Raw genomic sequence first — 19,546 nt, forward strand, 5'->3', positions numbered from 1 at the left:
TTACTGTATTCATCCTCTACTGGTATAACTGCTTTCTACTTGAAGAATGAAAAAGTAGAAACCTGTCAAAAACACTTTTCGTGAGTAATCTTGCAGGACCAAATCTTAACGTAAGAGTCATGAAACACATCAAGTGTCAAGGGGGAACAGGCTGCAAGGGCAGATCGGCTATTTTCAGTTTATATCTAGAGGATCCAACCAATTGTACATGAAGATCTGAAATTGCTTTTCTACAACTATGGCTCTATCCCCAGTTTTTGTGTTGTCTTTTATTTTGTTTATTTTATTTTTTAGGTTTTAATTTTGGGTTCAATTTAACTGATCCCTTAGTGATCAGCTGCAAGCAAGAATGCAAAGCAGTAAAAAGAGAACTGCCACTAATAGTACAGGGATATAAGGAGGAACCACTGTAGTTAACTGACCCACCAGCCCTATTACAACATAAAACCAAGTCAGTCAAAACAACAATGCTTAGGAGTCAGTGCATCTAGTTTTTTTTTTATCATCAGGAGAAAGACTATTTGTGCAAAATTAATAAGAAATTTGGGCTTTATGCAAAATTCTGCAAGTGAATTTCTTTTGTGTCACTGATGTAGTAGAATATTAATGAGCACTGGGAATGGGGGCAGTCAGAATTACAAGCACTAAGGTCAGTCACAGAGGGTGGAATTGCAAGGTTACATTTTTGAGTTTTTTTTTGTGGTGGTTTGTTTCTTTTTTTTTTGTTGTTTGGCTGTGTTTTGTCTTTTATGATTTATTTATTTTTATTGTATTTTTTTATTGAATGCATGCAGCCATGCATCTTTAGATGTATTGTTATTGTCCTGAACAACAACAAAAATTGTTAATTTGTTAGGTGGTGACCTGAATATATGAACTGCAGTACTCATTTTTATTTATTTTTAATAAGTATCTCAACTTGGACTAGTTTTCCAATGTGCAGGAAGAACCCATTGCTCAAACGCATGCATTTTTAACTGTGAAATCACCTGAAGCTCAACATCAAAATGAACTGAAATATGACAGAGATCACACTGAGTTGGACAAATTCAAAATGTGTAAACAGGTGGATGGGCACAACAGCAGCCACTCCAGGAAGAATGTTTTAATGTACTTTTTGATTCTGTATGGAGTTACTGAAAGCTTTAAAACAGCAGCTAAAGGAAGAAGCTTCCTTTGTCTGATCCAATTTGCAGAGCATTAAAATAGATCTAGATACATACCTGCACAGAACAAGGAAATTCCCTGAACTGCAGCGACTTTTGCCCATAAATGGAAGCAGAATCCTTGTATTACTTAATTGAGGAGAAGATACAGAGTTTTATGGTAATACTGGAACACAAACCCATCCTTTGTCCTTCCCTTTGTGTACACACAAACGACCCAATTTAGCACAGCACTGAGGGAATCTCCTGAGACAGAGAAAGTTCATGAAAGTATTCATAGGAGAGAAGGTATGTCATTAGCTCTGCCTACTAGGCCGCAATTAGAAAGCTATCTCTCTGACAGCAGATGGGTCTCCTGGCCTCTTTCCAGTTTACGCTTCATGTTGTCTACAATGGCAACGCAAACTGTGAATGAAGGAAGGAATTAAAATGTTTCCTAGCGTGCTCTTGGACACACCCAACTTCCGTACGCATCACACACTGGTACAAGTTTCTTTTTTTCATTAGAGGCACAATGGCTCAGCAAATTGATAACTGGCTCACCCACGCGAGGCCAGCTGGAGACAAGGCCGTTATTCTTTGACAAGCTGGTGATCTCTTTATAATTACCCCTGAACAAGTAATTCTGTCATAAGAAATACCACAACAAGCACAGCCTTTGTTGGCAACCTTAGTGGGAAGATCAGACCAGACCCGAATGCTCAGTTCACTTCTTCCACAGCCTTGTCAAGTCAAAGCTGGCTAGGAAGCTGGTACCAGTGCTATCTGCAGTCCTAGTGGATGGAAACCTTCATGGCTGTTTGATTCACCCTAATCACACACTTCCCTGCTCCCCACCTCCCCCCAAATAGCCAAAGGTAGTGGTTTGGTTCTGCACAGAAAATAGCTAGGCAGCAAAATAAAATTACAGAGTGTGTGGAGGAATGGGTAAGAATGAAAGATAAAATACTAAGGCCCATGAAGATTAAAGCATTTTTATGAACATAATAGCAGACGTAGCAGGAAAAGTGGTACCATAAACCTTCCTATTCTGTTTCAGTGGCATTTCCTGGGTGAGCCACGAGAAGGGCCAAATCCTGGATGAAAACATGGTTCAGACTCCACAGCCATGCATCTCTCTGCTGCTAGCAGCAGTGAGCTTGTCAGTTAGTGCACAAGAAATGTGGAGGTGATCTAAGAGATGGGTTTATGGCTGTTGGGAGCTCCCCTGAGCCCTTCAGACTCATTTTACAGAGACTGCTGAAGAGCTATCAGATGGTGTCAATTTCCACTCACTGTTACAGCTGAACAAATAATGAGAAAAATGATATGCAAACATCCCAGTGAATCCTAGGCATGGTTTTGTCCCCATTGTGTTCCCACATCTCCTATTTGATTATCATGGATGCTTTGTTGATAGGAAGAGTTTGCTCTCGGCGCTCTCTCAGGACCACAAAGTACATCTTACTACCAATACATCTTACTACCAACAGCAATTTTGAGGAAAAAAACAATTATATACAAAATGATAATAAATAGCACACAGGTTTCTTAAAATCACAGTCTGTTTGCAAGCAATTTGCCATTAATAAAGAAGGCTAAATCAAACAAATTTTTATTGATAATCGCCTTCCTCAGCTCTGACCATGAACATAACCAGGACAGTTGTAAGCTGAGGTAAAAGACTTCAGAAAGCCTTAGCACCACTTCCCTATTTTACATGTTTCTCTCAAAATGTAAGTTTAATTTAGGAAACTTATATGTGGAAATAGCCCTAAAAAAAACATGGAAACCCTAGTTATAATGAAATTCAGTGTCTCAAAAGATGACGTGATCCCGGAAACCTGTTCAGGGTACCTTTACCACTGTCTAACACAGCATACACCCACTACTAAAGGCTTGAGCCTACCACGTTTATTTGGATTCAGTCAGAGCTCACAGGAACAGAGTTACTACCAGACTCCTACTCCATTCTGGAAGCCAAAAAACTTCTGGAATGATTGTGAAGAGAGACCAGTCATTTTGGCAGTACCATTTATGCCTGGCATGTAATTAGTTTGCTTGGGGAAAATAATTTGCTCCCTATCCGCCTACAAGTATTTCTGTCTGCGCGGTGCATCCTGACAGAAAAGATAGCGAGAGGTTAAAATTAGCAGCTAATGCAGATGCCATTGTATCTTCCCATTACTTCCTCCCACAGCAGGCATCTTGCCTTCAAACTCAGTGGGACTGAGAAAAAAAAACCTGAAGCTCATAAAAATACAGCAAAAAGTAACACCTTTTTAAAATAATGAATGCATCAGACATTGCTGGTCAGTGACCCCTTAATGTTTTCCGACCAGTAAGTATAGCATGTGACATGATTAGCATTTTAGGGTAGTACTCCTCAACGCCAAACATCAGTATTTTGTTATGTACATGAAAACCAGGAGAATATGACAAGTAAGGCTTCAAACATTAGACTTTGAAGAAAACAAGAAATCTCCTGAATAGCCCGTTTCTAGGACGATGTGCTGTAAACAGGAACGTCAGCACTGACTTCAGCTCAGCTGCCACAGAAGAAGGCATCTGTTTTTCTTCCTGGCGCATACTGAAAACAACTGAAACACACTTACGTAGTTGAGATATAACAACACTTCAAAAATAACGTTTAAGAGGAAAAAAAAAATCATTCCTATGGTCACATCTTCAAATACTTCTCAGAAATGTATGTGCTGCTTGACAAAACCAGTGACTGGGACCAGTGAATTCTGGCGCCTTGCCCAAGATTTCAGCGGGTCACTGATGTGCAGAGAGAAAACATCACTTCGGACACCCCTCTTTATTCCTCTTCTTTGTGTTCAGATCTTACCCATCTAACACTTGACTAGTGAAACGCTTCTGGATGCAAACAAAATGCAGTGCTGATCCATAATTTGCAGCTGAACCTTAGTCATGTCACACGTTATTTTAGTAATGGGGAAAAAAAATACATACTGAAATTGTAGATTGCATGTGGATATGGAAAAGGACCAGCATGCTGTTGTGATGAAAGCAATTCTACATGATAAAGCTCTTCTATTTTTGCCTAAATTCCTCACTCTGTACTAACACATCTCCTCATCCTTCTTTTCTTACCTACTAATCACAGATAGCAGGTGGCAGGCAGCACAGAACAAAGCCAAGATAACGTTTGTAAAATGTGTTGGTATCCTCAATGGTACAAAATAGCATGAGTAGATTAATCCTCCTATCAAGTGGCAGACAGCATCACAAAGGGTCAGGGCTTATTTATATACCCAGGGCTCCTCCTGGAAAATTACTATACCATCCCAAACAGAAACCAAGGAAACTAAAGCATACGTTGGATAACCCTTTTAAAATGATGTTTCCTTGCCCAAAAGGACACAAGGCTCCTCAGACCAAACAAACAAGAAAAAGATATATATTTTTTTGAGGAAACATACTTAAATGAAGAGAACAAACTGAGCATGCTCCTGATCACAAGGTTTACTCAGAAATTTACAAAGTCTAATAACAATCTCTAAGACTAATAAAAATGTGGCCCGTTAATACAAGTATTTCATTAATAATGAATTTTAATTACAAATGAACTTATATAGAATGTTCTGCATCTCTGTAAGCCTCGTCTCCGGTATCTTCAATTAAATATATTCACAAAGATTTGTGTTCATATCCAACAATACTGCCTCTTCATAATTTAAAAAGCAAGTGAAAGGTGGTGTTCTTGGATGGCACCACCTCCTGCCACAAAGTTGTCTGATGCAACAAGCAGCGTTTCATTTACCGGCTATGTAAATTGAGCGAGCTCTTGGCTCTTGGTGTGTTTGCCCCTCATGAGGGACAGAATGTAGCTGTACTGGCCAAGTCCAGCCCGGAGAATAAATCGTTTTATGGTGGAAGATAACACTTCTCTGGCCGAGCTCACACCGCCCTCCACCCCTCTAGGAAGGGACCGGTGTCCAGCAAAAGCTTATCGGGGTTGGAGGAAGGATTTGCACTTGCATTTGAATGAGGTCTACTAGCATGTCCAAGGGCAACACCGAGCTGGCTGGGAGAGCCCTGTCCTTCCTTAGTCCCCCCTCTTCAGGCACGTATTCTGCTCTAGTGTGTGCTGACTGCAACTGAATGCCCCCTGGCAGCACAGCCACCAACACGTTAGCCCCTCTAGGGCAGCACTGTACTGCAACACGGCTACTGCCAGGCAGGACAAACAGCAGCTTGAATAGCATGGTGTCACATTTACATTCCACCGTGCTGAGGAAGGAAGCATAAAATGTTTGGAATACGCATTTGTAGATCATAGCTTGGATATTATATTGGCACTGGGAGAACTGGCCTGATTTCTGTTTGCAGAAATGGCTCCACGGGACGCTGTCATCAGATTCTTTGTGATAATCCAAGTGGTGTTGCAGGGAGTTAGCGGGAATGGAGAGCCAACAACTTCCCAGAAAACAATGTTCTTGGCTTATGAAGCGGAAGTTAGAATGTAAGGAACAACTCCAAAAATCATTAAAAATTAAACTTTCTGGAATGATATATCAAGTGTTGTTTTAATTCAATGTGCTATGACTGTTATGAAAGAAATGTGCTGGGTTTAGACAGGACCAAAATAGCATCAATTTGTACAATTAGGGATAAAATGTTTCCTTTTCAATTATAGACTAGAAGTGAACTAAAATTGAAAAGCAAAGATATGTGGGGATTATGACCCCTGGAATTATGTATAGCTCTATGCCAGGCTCAAATCTGAGCTAATAACGCCTCAAAGGCGTGTTCGCAACTGGCTGTGGTTTAACACAACAAAGGGATTCCAGATGCATTCGAATCAATGCAGAGAGGAAGTTATAAAGCATTTGCTCTCCACGACTAAAACATGTAATGAAATTATGCAACTCCTTTCTTCCTCTGCTGTCTGCAGCTCCTTAGTTAGCTGCAGACTCATTATCGTCGCTTTTGACAGCTGCAGTACAACATGGAAAACCATCCACAGATCAAAACGTCACAGTGAAAAATCCCACCCCTGTTGCAGAAGAGACACTAGTTCTCCACAACAGCAAACACCGACTTATTTCAAACCAATGCCAAGGTGTGTTGTTAGCTGTGTTACCTGAATCTCTAGAAAATATACAAAGTTCAAAGGTATAGATGTGGAATGACCGCTGGGGCACCTTAAAAAACAAGAGAACGTGCATGCAGCATGATTACACACATGGCCTCTTAATGGATGCCTATAGCAGCCCAGAAGAGTACACAATATGATTTTCAACCCTGTCAATCAATCTGGGAGTCACATCTGTGAAAACGGAGCAATTTTCTTGACCTTCTCTCACTCAGAAGGAAGAGCAGAGCATTGCTCTAAAACATAAGGGAATAGCTCTGCACTCTAATAGCTGACGGCAGCTGTGTTTGCTGTGGTCACCCTACTGTTGACCTTCTTTCATTTATTATCCACCGTGTGCATGTCCCTAAGATGCATATTAGGTTGGAAGTTTACTATTTATCATTGCTATGAAGACATAAGCTTAACTGGGACATACTGACCCATGCTCAGGAAAACATTACAGTGATAAATCTTTGAAAAAGATCCAAGTGAATGCAGACCTAGATAACATAGCAAATCATCAGTGAGCCCAAAGCATAAATTAGGTTCATACGCCTCATCCTTAAATGAAAAGGAATATTTAGTGCAGGGATCTACATTTTCTCCCTCCTTCAACTCCCCTTGTGTAACATGTTGGTATGCAGGACAAACACTTATCAACCTTTCCTTACATATCAAATAGAAAGCCCCAGGCTATGACACTTTCATCCCCCAACCCTTTTTCGCTTTCTTCCTTTCTCCTATCATGCCTTGACTCTTCCCCATCCCACTGCCATCCTTTTTCCCCTTTTGTTTCTGACACTATTGTCTTCTCCTCAATTAGTTCATTTTCCCAGTTCCTTGCTGATGACTCCTGTGCAGCTTCCTTCACTAGAAGGAGACGGCTTCATTGAAGGGAGCCTGTTCCTTTATGCACCTGCAAATACCTATAGAAGAGTTAACCACAGAGAGCTGTTCAAGGACACAGTCTGAGCATTAATGGCCATTTACCTTCTGACCTAGCAATGACCTGATGAGCAGCCCAGTGCATGGATGAGAGGAGCTAGCTCAAACCCACCCGCTGGCACGAGCTCCCTACATCAGACACCAGCAGTTCTTTACAGATTTCTCACACCAGCAGCGAGAATCTACTCCACCAGTTCCACTTAGGGAACGCTTAACCTCAGTGCTCGCTACAATAAAATCTGAGCAAGTGGAGCAAACATACACTATTTTAGTACTGCCTTATTGAAAAACTTCAAGCAAATGTTTCGTTCTGCAACTGATCCAAGGTGTTGCTACCAGCAGAGCTCTGTCCTTCACTCCACCAGGGCCTGGCTCTAACTTGGTTTATGTGACAGGATACTGTCCATGACCAGTGTCCTGAGGGCATTTTCTTTCCCATTGTGCTTTCCCAAAAATGTGAGGGCATTGTGCTTTCCCAAAAACGCACAAAGCAGATTTTCCATGCAGAATAAGCACATTTGAACATCAACATTGAAGAATTTAATCTTAGCAGGTAGATCTTGCACATCTTTCTTCCGTTTTGTCACTGGGAAACAACTGCACTAAGAGACTCATTTTAGAGCTTCAAGAAAGTTCAGACCGAGTGTGCCAAATCCTCTGCTCCTCTGCCTTTTTCCTTCTTGATTTCACAAGGATCCTCAGTAAGCATCATCTAACACCACATCAGTTTCTTCTTTTAGACCCCAGCTCCTCAGTGTTAAACACCAGGCCATTAAACAGCCATCTCCTTCTTAACAGTGAAATTCTTTTTTTCAGTTCACACTGAAGCAGACAAGCATCTTGTTTTGCAGATCACAGATACTTCTCTGGCAAAAACAAACCATGCCCTCCTCAGACCTTTTCATTTTCTATGAACAAAAATGCATCTGTGAACCAGCCTGTGACAAAGAGGGAAAGAAAACATCACCAGATACATTTAACTCCTTCTACTTCTTATGGGAGCAAGATAGAATCTAATTATATCTATCTGTGCAGCAAATACAGTACAAAAGGATGTCCTACATATCAAGAAAGCAGTGTTAAATACAAATTTTCTACAGAGCATCTTGCACTCAGGCTCCCAGGGGCAGAGCATCAAAAGCTCATCTGTGCCTCTGCTTTCCAAACAAAAGCCTAATCCAGAAATGGGCTAAGGAATTGCATTTTACTGCAGGTTTTTTCTGTGGTGGGAGAGAGGAAAAAAAAAAAAAAAATATTCTGTAATTCAAAACCCCTATTTGTTCTGCCTAGGTGATAAGGTAATTTTCCAGAATCCCTCAGAAATAACCTATGAAAATGCCCAAGCAGACAATCAAAGATAGGGCTTCAATCTGCTTTTCTGACAACTGTGATGAAACAGCTTGAAGTGAACACTGTGCTTGCAGGAGCATGACAAAAGACTGTCCCCGCAGAAACCACTGCAACACACCAAGCAAACCATGAATAGGAAGCCTCTTCTTTTCAATGCACTAAAGGGAAGCAGACATTGGGCTGTTGCTTTGTATACTGTCAAATTTCTCAACAGCCAACAGAAGCTAACGACATGCAAGAAGGTAAAGCAAACCCAGGAAAAGACACGGATGAACAAAGTATGCTGTTGTGTTTGAGTTCATGTTCCATATCCTCTGTACACGCAATTAAAGTTGAGTAAAAATAGAGATCAAGAAAACTTCACGTGCACAGGAGCATCACCTTTCAGGTGTCTAAATAGATTTTTATACTGCTTGACTACTTGCTGCAGCAGCAGCCAGCTGCAACACAACACAGCCTTTAAAGACCAGAAGCAACTCAGAGGCCTCCTCATCTGAATACTTCTCCTCATCTTAGGATAAAACATGCGGAGCCTGAGAGGGAAACTCATGTATTACATAGATACATAGGACAGGAGAATGGAAGCACTCGCAAAGCCAAGAGCTGTCAATCCAAGATTTGGGCTGTCATAGCTTTCGATTTGCCCAGAGCCGATTTCCACCCACCTTCCAAGCAGCACACATCTCCTAATAAGTCAGGTCATCTTTCTTGAGTAGTTTAATGACACAAAGAAAAATGAAGCATGATCTACACTGCAGAAGTCTCTCCATAGCTTTGACAAGAACATTAGAAACAGTAATTTCATTACAACGTGTATCTATTTAACTGAATCAAGTAGAACTCAATCAGAACTTAGTGTAAAAACAAGAAGTAGCAAGCTTGTGATGTATCCTTTAGCTCCACACAGTCTGAGATCGATCCTGATGTTATTCTGTTGACTAAAAGTCAGAAGCTACATCAGAAGTAAAGGTGACCCTCTGACTGCCATTTTCTGGTCTATTGAAATGCACCTGCTCAAAGAAAACGTTTAATCTGGTCTAACAGAAAATGTCAAAGCTTGACTAAATGTCAAGATTTCATTACACTCTGAAAAAGACACTGTCCTGAAAAATAGCTGCAAGTCAGAGCCAGTTTTTAAAAACATTTGTTGATACAAGACTAAAAAAAAAGGTAGTTTAAAAAAAAATATTTTGTGACTAGAATCCAGATTCTGACAAAAACTGAGATTACTTTGTGATTGCCTACTTATTTTACATTTTGTGATATGAATTGCAAATTAGATTGAGGTTAAAGGCAAAGAACAGCATTTCAAAATAAGTTTGTAAGGACACATGCCATCACAAGATACTTAAGAGGCTGTTGTCTAGTGAACTATAAATGAAAGTAAAGCAACAAAAAGTTGGGAAACTCAGGAAATACCAAACTTAAATTTCCCAAACAGGAAAGCAATGAAAGACAAAAGAAGAGCCCCTGAAAGAAAAAAAAAAATGCTAGTCATACTTTGCCAGCTAATACACAAACTCAAGTATTCCCTAGCAATAATCAAGTTGAAGACCATTCCCAAAACACAGGTGAATGTTCAATGATGTTATAACATAACCTTTGAAAAACAAATATTTGTCTGATATTACTGCAACTATTATTTAAATGATAGTACTTATTTATCCTCTTCTCAGTTAAAAAGTTACTATTTTCCTTATGTGAAAATAGACAAAGATGCACAAAATGTCATACACATTTCCAGCCAGGATGCTTTTATTCCACTGATGAGATGTTCAGCACCCTAATCCCTGCCTACCTCCTGTCATTTTGGCTCCTATGGAACAGACAATAAATCAGAAAACTGCAACCACCACCTGTCATCTCGCAGGCTTGAAACTGAACTGCCCTTTTCCTCTTTAAGACACCATCCTTCAAATAAGAAGGCTTGGACACTGGTGGAGCTGAAGTAGGCTGAACTGCGCCCACTCAAGAGGTCTGATCATTAATAACTGCAGATACATGCATGCATGTGTGAGTGCTCTGTTTAAGCACAGAGCTGACATCTGTCCCAGGACTGATACTACAGTATTTTATTTTTCTTAAAGTATTTAAACCTCAAAACTCCCACCTGTACTGCAAAACTAAGCATGTGCTCCTCACGGTCAGCTGCAACACAAAATTATTTAAGAAAATTCACCTTCAGAGAAAGAAATATTTTGTGACTTGACCTGAGTTTTAAGGAGGTTTCATTTTTATAGTAAAGCGACATAACCCGCCCCCCCAGCACACCCCACCTATCAAAGGATCCTTTGATTAGCAAGGCTTCAGTGAACTCTGCACAGCAGTGACTTTCAACTGTGCCTCAGTGTGTCTGGCTGATAAATCTGCTTCAAGAAAAAAGCTATGCAAAAAGCATCCCACCTTTGGGAAATAATGCTGCATTAGAACCGCACATCTGAAAGCATTCATTTGAGATTCAGTGGGACTGCGGGCTTCCTGAGGTTTGATTTCAAACCCAATTTTAGCCCATCAACCGAGCTTCTGCTAGAAAGGGAGAACCATGTGGCCACAACTCGTGTGCTCCTTGGGGTAGCACCTGGGTGCCAGCAGGAAGTGCCTTCAACTGCGGCCACCCAGCAGCACCCTGAGCTGGTCCCTTGGACCCAGGCCAAGCAGAGGGCAAAGAGTTGACGAGTGCTTGGCTTGGAGAAAAAAAATAATCCTCTTTGTGAATAGGAATTTAGTTTCCTGACCCATCTTCAGGACTCAGGTGGCTTCTCCTGTTCTCCCCCTTCCCATCGCCTGCTGGATCCACATCGCGTCCCTCCTGTGCATGGTGTTATTCCTCCCTCCCACCTCACCACTCTATGTCTGTCACCACTGTGACTGGCAGCCACCACGACCTTCCTCCTCCTCCTCAGCACCAGGACTCGTGAGCAAAGCCTCAGCCATGCTGCAGAAGACTGGTAGCTCTGGAAACTGCAGCTCAGTGGCAACCCGAGGGAGAGGAAAGATGAGCCTTGCACTGGTTAGCACACAAATTTGTTTTTCTAAAGATATCCGCATTGTTCCTGAAGTCAAAGATTAAGGATAGATCTGTGTTGGTACTTCTGCTAGCTGGTCTAAACTGCTGCTTTGTAATTTCAAGAGGAATTGACACTAACGTGGTCTGATCCCTGCACACAGAGCCATTACTTCCACCTCTGCAAAGAGTACTCCACAGTTTGCTAATTGCTTTTATTGGTGCTCATGTGAAAGACAACAAAGAAAGAATTTGGACTCCAACAGTTTAAGCATGGTACACCCAGCAAGGTACATAAGAGAGGAAGACTGCTTACTGGACTGCTGCGCCCAAGTGGCATTACCCATTAAAAACACCACACTTACCTAGCAAAGATCTAACAAACTCCCAGTTAAAGATGCTGCTTGACCTCACTGAGCATTATCCCAGATTTATAACACACGGCTTTCCCTTCCTTTCTCCTTCACACTCATGGACGTCACAGTCACTGAGCTGGATTTCAAGAGATGGTAGGGAAAACTTACATGGGGAGTCATACTGAAAGGTGTTAAAATTGGGGATTTTATTTTAAAGTAAGTGTTTCCTCTGACATCAAGTAGGGCAACAAGTCAGGTTAATTAAAATAGCCATCGACATCTCATAAAAGTCTTGAGGCAGGGAAACGAGCCACAGCAGACATGACCACACTCTGCTCGTTTGAACTTTTAATGTTTTTCCCTCAGATGGCCAGAGCCATGGAAAAGCCTGATACCATGGGCAACAGCAGATCGTCACTGTACTATGCCACTGAACCCATGACCCCATACAAGAAAAAGGGGTTGTCTAGCGCTGGGTTAGCATAAACAAAATAAAGAACAAAATAGGCAAGAAGCAGTCAGAAAAGACTATAAAGAGTCTAATGCGCTCCAAGCAGAAGAAACTCTGCCAGAAGCTCGGCACTGACAGGGGAGGAGCAGGGCACCACAGCCTGGCAGCCAGGGAAGAAGGGCTGCAAACTTCTGCACAAAATGTATTTACCTCAAGGGCTGCAAGATGGCGAGAGCGGAAGCAGAAGCCAAGACCCTGTGTATGGGAACTCGCATAGCCAATTTTTCAATAGGTTAAATTTACTTCAAAAATTATCACACTGAAATAAATTGATACCGCACAGGTTTAAAACTGCAAGCAGTAACTGACCAATTGTGCGTTTCCCACACCATTGGCCAAGTTTTGCAGTCCTGCTGATTTATCGGAGCTCAGGGGCCAGGTGTCTTCAGCAAGCACAGCAATTTTTACCACAGTGCAACAGATGAGAAGTCTCTTTGCTGGCCTTCACCATCAAGACTGTTGAGCTATATCAAAATGTATCCCTTACGCCTCTCAGGTTTGAAAAAACTTGGTTTGATTTATTGGTGAATATCAGTAAAGTATGATGCAAGTGGGGACCCGCTTCCCCACATAGTATCTGAGACAGTCAGATCCCATTTCCCCTGCAGTATGTATTTCTCCTACAGCTCTGACTTCACGTTCTTTACCCTCACAAACCACAGGTGCTGAGCAGGTTCAGACAGAAAGAATTTACTATCGCTGTAACTTCTAAGCAAGCTATGCCAAAAGAGAGGAAGAAGAAGAAGAGGAAGAAACCAGTACATAAAGATACACCTGCTTCCTTTTTTTTTTTTCCACGGATCTCAGGGTCTGGGAAGTTTCAAGACTGCTTCTCCTCCTAGCTGATTCTGCTAGCAAAAAACACTAATTAGCAACCGCATCACATCTCTTTGGTCCCTCTCTATCACAAATTCTACTAGAGGATTAATACGCCTTTTGGCTACAATATAAATTGCACATTATTCCCACCATTTTAAAAAAGAAAGATTTTCTTTTTTTATTTTTTTACCAGCCATGTCACAAGGCAGCCAAATTTTTTTATTTCACTCTACTTGAAGAAAGCTCCTGACAGAGCATGAGGAAATAAAGCCCACATTTGGGTCCATACAATAAGCCCTAAAAGCTGGCAGGATAAACATTTAGGAGTATGCTTTCTCCTGAAAAAGGAGAGGACAGGCCACCAAGTGGAAATCTCCAGAGGAAATCAGTACACCAAGTTGTCAATACCACTCCTCCAGTTGCTCCTATTCCATATAAAAATGTTCAAAGGGTTAAATCAGTCTCTAATTCTGTGACTCGCAGCACAATACACAAGTGCTGCCTGGCCCAGTTTGTGGTTCGTGGGCTTTTAAGCTAACCAAAGTGAGACCAGGCTACTCGGTGTCAGCGAGAGGGCTTACATCTTAGTTTTCAAAATGATGAAAATTATCAGTGATTTTCCTGCGGAAGATGTTTTCCTTGTACTGTTTAAACAGGGCTTTGCATTCAAGAATTCAGGAGAGGAGCTGACATTTCCTTTTGGCACTGCTGCTTTAAAACACCGTATACTCAAATGTCATCTCCAATGCGAGCTCCCCAGTGCAACGTGTTACTGTACCACAAGAGTGCAGTGGAAAGACATTGAGCAGAAGGTGGCAACAGAACACAAATCAAAATGTGTATCAAATTTAGTCATAATTAAATGCTTGCTGTCACCACAGAACACACGCACACATGGGTCACACGCCTCCACCAAAAATGTCGTGATTTAGGCAGGGGTTTCCTAAGGCTACGTTTCCCCTGGGTGAGAGTTAATGCAAGAGGGCTAATCATGTCAGCTGCCCAAGGAGAAGGGTACAAGAGCTCCCTAACCACCTCAGTGTGCTGCCCACACTTATCAGAAAAATGCTGAAACAGGTTTTTAGTGCAGTTTGTTGATAGAAAAAAAGGCATTATAAGTCTATGTATTTCCAGCTGAAAAGCCACATTTTAAGCACCTATCTTAGAGAGTTAGACATTGTATGCAATAATGTTTTCCTTCTTTTCCAAAAGCCATCTCTTGAGCACTGGTGGAAACCATACAGAAAACTTCATTTTTTCCTCTTTCCAAGATTAAAAATATTTTGCATAATAAACGCTTCATTATTAACCAGGTAGCCATACAGAAATTAAGCTCACGTGAAGTTTATAGTTAGGCTTATGAACATCAACCTTTTTGGTTCCAAAATTGTCATTTTACACTACTTTGTAGAGCATCTTCTCTACAAAACAACAGGACGAAACCTCATTTTCACCAGTCTCTCATTTGCAGCCTTCCAAAAGGTGCAAGATTTTCGACTGAAAGGAAAGACAAGCATATTGAATGCTGACCTTAATGCATTTTAGAAGACCTTTTTTCCTGAAGTTTTTAAAATATTTTGTTATGGCTCTGAAGGCTGCCTGCATTCTCTGGTGTCAAGCCCCTTGAGATGCTGCAGCTTGGCATGCACTTGCCGCCCCCCCCCCCCCACAGCTCAGCCTTCCTCAGCACTAGGCTTTACCAGCAATTTGGGGGGATTGAGAGCTAGTGGGATAAACCCCCTGAGCTGAATGCCAGGTACTGCAGCTTAATTACATCTCCCCCTACTACAGGTGGGCTGCGGATGCTGCATCCCAACCAGCCAGCAGTGAGGGCAGGGGAACTGGGAAGCAAAACCCGATAACAGCCTCACCCCCTCAAGCAGAAGTGAGCATTGCCAGCGACTGGCAGCCCCTCACATCCATGCAGCAATTAAAACGTGCTCAGTAAACATTTCTGGCAACGGCTTTAATGGTCTGTGAGGATATCAGCACCCTCACGCTGCCAAACAGAGACCTGTGTGAATACCAAAATGTAAACAACATCGTTAGGTTTTGGCCACTGCTCAGCCACCCCAGAAAGGATCCCACGAGCTTACCCATCCCTAGATACGGGCACTGCAATAGACCAGCTGTAAGAAAACAAAACTAAGCAAACAAATCAGTTTAGGTATCTGACACCCTAAAAGCCTACTAGGTTTAAATACAACCAAAACCAATCCAAAATAACAAATACAACCAAAAGTTACCGCAGTGGAAAAAAGATCAGGATCCCCGACTAAGACTGAATGACTGAAGACCTAAGTGCATTGGTACCTAGCTGCCTAATGTACCCGAAGTAATCTTTAAAGCAGTATTTCAATGTTAACACGGAGTTTATAAACTCACCATTTAAAATGTCACAGTAAGCCACGCAGAGCAAGCGCTGGAAGGAAAACAACCATATGTAAAAGAATTTGGTTAGGCTTACACACGCACACACATGTTCTGCTGAAACATTTAGGAAGCATTTCGGTGAACAGCTATGATTTCAGCTCTCCGGCCCTGCGCACTGCGCTTGCATCTCACCCCCAAGTTCAAGCTCAGCTGCTGTCGCCGAGTGCTCCGATAGGCAATGGCACATTTTTAAGGCATCCCCGAGGCCATTCTTCTGTGGTGGTTGCTGCTGCCCTACTGCCGTCTCTTCTGCCTGATTGTACTCACTGGATTAGCATACCAATTTGCTGGAAAGGGGATGGGGCTGGAGACAGCTGCTGTAAATCAACGTAGCTCCTTGGACTTGGTCCCCAGCATGTACACTGAATGTACAGAACAAGTCTAGGAGAAATAGTTCAGTCTTTGTGAATGCATCTAGCTTTTTAATTTTATAATCTATCTTATTTCTTTTTCCCTTGCCTATGAAATAAAGAACTAAAATCCCTATTTTTAAAATAATATGTCAGGGAAGTTAGGTCAAATTTTTCACATGAAATTATTCATAGTTAGGAAACTTCAAAACCATGTTTTTATCCAGCTATATCCTTCCAAATAGCATACACTTCTTCTATTGAGGAGTTTACTTATATATAAAACACATGTACACATACAGGAGTTTACATATATATAAAACCCACGCACACATATACACACACTATATAGAGAGGACAAAGATCCTCTCACCAACAAATAATTTTACTAGTAAACTCCTTCAGAACAAAACAGTTTGATATACTTAAATGTCAGTAATTTATTAGCATTGAATAAGGCAAAGCAACTAAAATGTAATACAGGAGACAGACATTATTATCTAAATATCGGATATTCTAAAAAAGAAGAAAGAAAGTTAAAGGGTAAACTGCCTAGCATAGCAACCAACACTTACTACTCTCTTCATCATTATCAGTGCTTTTAAATAACTTAGCTTCACTACTATCACAGCAACAGCTTCCTGACTGGTTTCCAAGAAGCTATTTCTTGCCCTGGCTTCTTGTCTGGCTTAGTGACAAAATTGCATGAACCCAGATCTGACAGGTTGGCAAGGAATCGCCGCTGCCATTTAACCTTTGTTCCAGAACACTGGCCTTTATCAGAGAAGTGTTGCACTTGAGTCCCATATAAATAACTTTGCTTCCCCTTGGACACAGTTTGGGCTTTAACTACATCTGTTATGTGCTACAGTTACTGTAATCTGGGAGTCCAGTTTAAAAGAAATGATGGATAAGACGAGTTTCATTCTCTGGTAGTTGGTAACTATAAAGCAGATTAAATAGTATAAACTAATCAACACAAAATGAAAATGAGCAAGAAAGATATGAAGGGACTTTCCTTAAACAAAGAAAAGAATAACTCTTGAAACAGATTTATTTTAATTGCGTCCGTAGCTTTTCAGTAAGTCAAAATTGACTTAACGTGCCACAAAAGAACTATCATATATCCCAAACCAAAACTAGTAATCACCAACTACTCCCATCAACCTTGGAAAAAATATTGTTTTCAAGCTGATTTTATACCAATGATGTAACAACAACAAAAAAAACGCTGATGTATATGTTTGGAGAAAGCTGCTCATCTTTGAGAACACACACAAAGACTGATAGCACAAGATTTAACAGAACAGTAGAGGGAGAGCTGTCTACATCTCTACTCAGTATGTCCATCCAAGTAAATGAAGCTTCATTTTAGCTGAGTGCATACTTTAGTGTAAACACAGTACTTATACAAAGATATGGACTTGCTTTTTACTGTTTCTACAGCCCTTGAAATGTACTGTCATATACGACTCAAATTCAATTCCTGGTAATATACAGATGACTTTGTCAATATTTACTTTACTAGTAATAATTTACTGATGAGGCAAAACTATTTAAGCAAAGGTTGTCTTTTTTGTCGTTCATTTTTCCACTGACATTAGTGCCTAGCTGTGTTGCTGGATGAGGTTATGACTCCACTGGGTGTAGGAATGGTGTACCAGCAGCTCCTAATGCTGCTACAGCATTGCTAAGGAGCTCTAGAAAATATCAATATCCTACAGAGATAAAAGTTACATCACTGCATTTGCACTGGTCATACTGAGGATGTAGTGCAGCCCAGTAGGCCAGATGTAGTCCTAAAGGACTGTGCTTTGCTTCCTTATAAAATTGCCATGAGGGTAGTACGTTGATACAGGCACCCATATTTGCATAATTTCTCACGCTTAATTAAAACAGAAATTGTTTAAACAGGAACAAAATGTGAAACTTTTTATATATATATTACAAACAGTACTTCCTTTGTTTAAAACTACAGAAGAAGGTAGAATAGCAAGACTGAATCCTGATAGTATAAAATATATAAACAAATCCATTTTCAGTTGGACATGCTGTTTCTAGACAACGCTATTTCTTCTCCACACAGTCAATTTTTTAAATAGAACTTTGTCAGGAGAGAGTTAGATCAAATTCAGTTTATGTACTTCATAAAAATCAGTATTTCAGAGAGGAAGATACTAGTGTTTTGACTGGCTTCTTGCAGAGCAAGGATCTTGGTGCATTCCATTTCTTTTTAAAGAAAACGTACACATAGCAGAAAACACTTGATTGAGAAAGTTTTCTGGATACAGGATCTTTTGTTTATTTTTGTATTTCGACTCCAGCATCTTTTATTCTCTGAGTTTTCTACAATCAACTCAGCCCATGCCTTCCCACCCACGCACCGTTTAAGTATTGCCAAGATTCAGCTCCAATTCTGCTTAAGCATCTTGCAGCATTGGGAGCACCAAATAGTATAAAATGTAATCAGAAATACACTGGTTAACTTCTTTTGTGGGCCTGGTTCAACACCCACCTGTATTTCTCATTTTCATGTCTGATTGTCTCAATATGACATCTGAAACGATAGTAAGTGATGTATCAAGACTGACATTTAGTCAACAACTTTTTTTTTCCTTCTGACCTTGCATTTAGTTGCTCCTTAGTAGTTAAGCAGTTAGTTCTTGCGGACGGTTGAGCGGAGAGCTGGCTGGCCCTGTGCAGCATCCCCTCTCGGCCCCTGCCTGCCTGCCTGCAGCTCTCCTGCACGCTGCCCCGGTGCCCTGTGCTGAATCAAACAGCAAACCAGTACCCACCTTTTGCAGTAGGTGATCTTCTGATGGCTTAGTGACTTGCACTGGCTTGGCAAGAGGCTCACACTGGGGAAGTACTCATTGCCCAATTTCAGTTCTGTTGTTGCATTCACTTTGATATAAGGAAGAAACGCAGAACTTACAGTTATAGCAGTTTGCAGTTCTGTTATGTTGTACCTATAATGTATTTTCAGTTTCACTCATCTTCAAGTGTCTACACTCCTGCTGCTCCTTTTTATCACCAAATTCTCTTACCCCACTGCCAAACGGATTAAAATTCACCTTACATTGTACAGTCATACAAACATAACTGCATAAAGCAGTGAAATAACTACAGAATTAAGTGAATGTGTCCCAATTAGTTTAATATTACAGAAAAAACTAACAGCATGAACTTTATTATTATTATTATTCAAACAGTATTAAAGAAATAAAAACTGACTGCTAACTGCAACTTGTATATCCATATCATGTCACACACAGCTTACTTCATAGACCATTAGGACAAATACTAGCAGCAGTAAGATGGCTCCCCTGGTGGCACAGACCCATGAGCTTAAAGACCCATGCTAGTAGTTAAACAACTGCATTGCACAAGGTATTTTTCTGAAAACTTCTGGAATATTCATGTTTTGGAAGACAGACTTAAAAATCTGGCTGTCATGTCAGGGACAAGCTTTCTGCCTTCCCCATGAAAAAGTATCCAAAATTGAACAAGTCACAAGCCTCTAAAAACG

This window comes from Cygnus atratus, chromosome 4 (assembly GCF_013377495.2).
Source record: "Cygnus atratus isolate AKBS03 ecotype Queensland, Australia chromosome 4, CAtr_DNAZoo_HiC_assembly, whole genome shotgun sequence".
Classification (NCBI taxonomy): domain Eukaryota; kingdom Metazoa; phylum Chordata; class Aves; order Anseriformes; family Anatidae; genus Cygnus; species Cygnus atratus.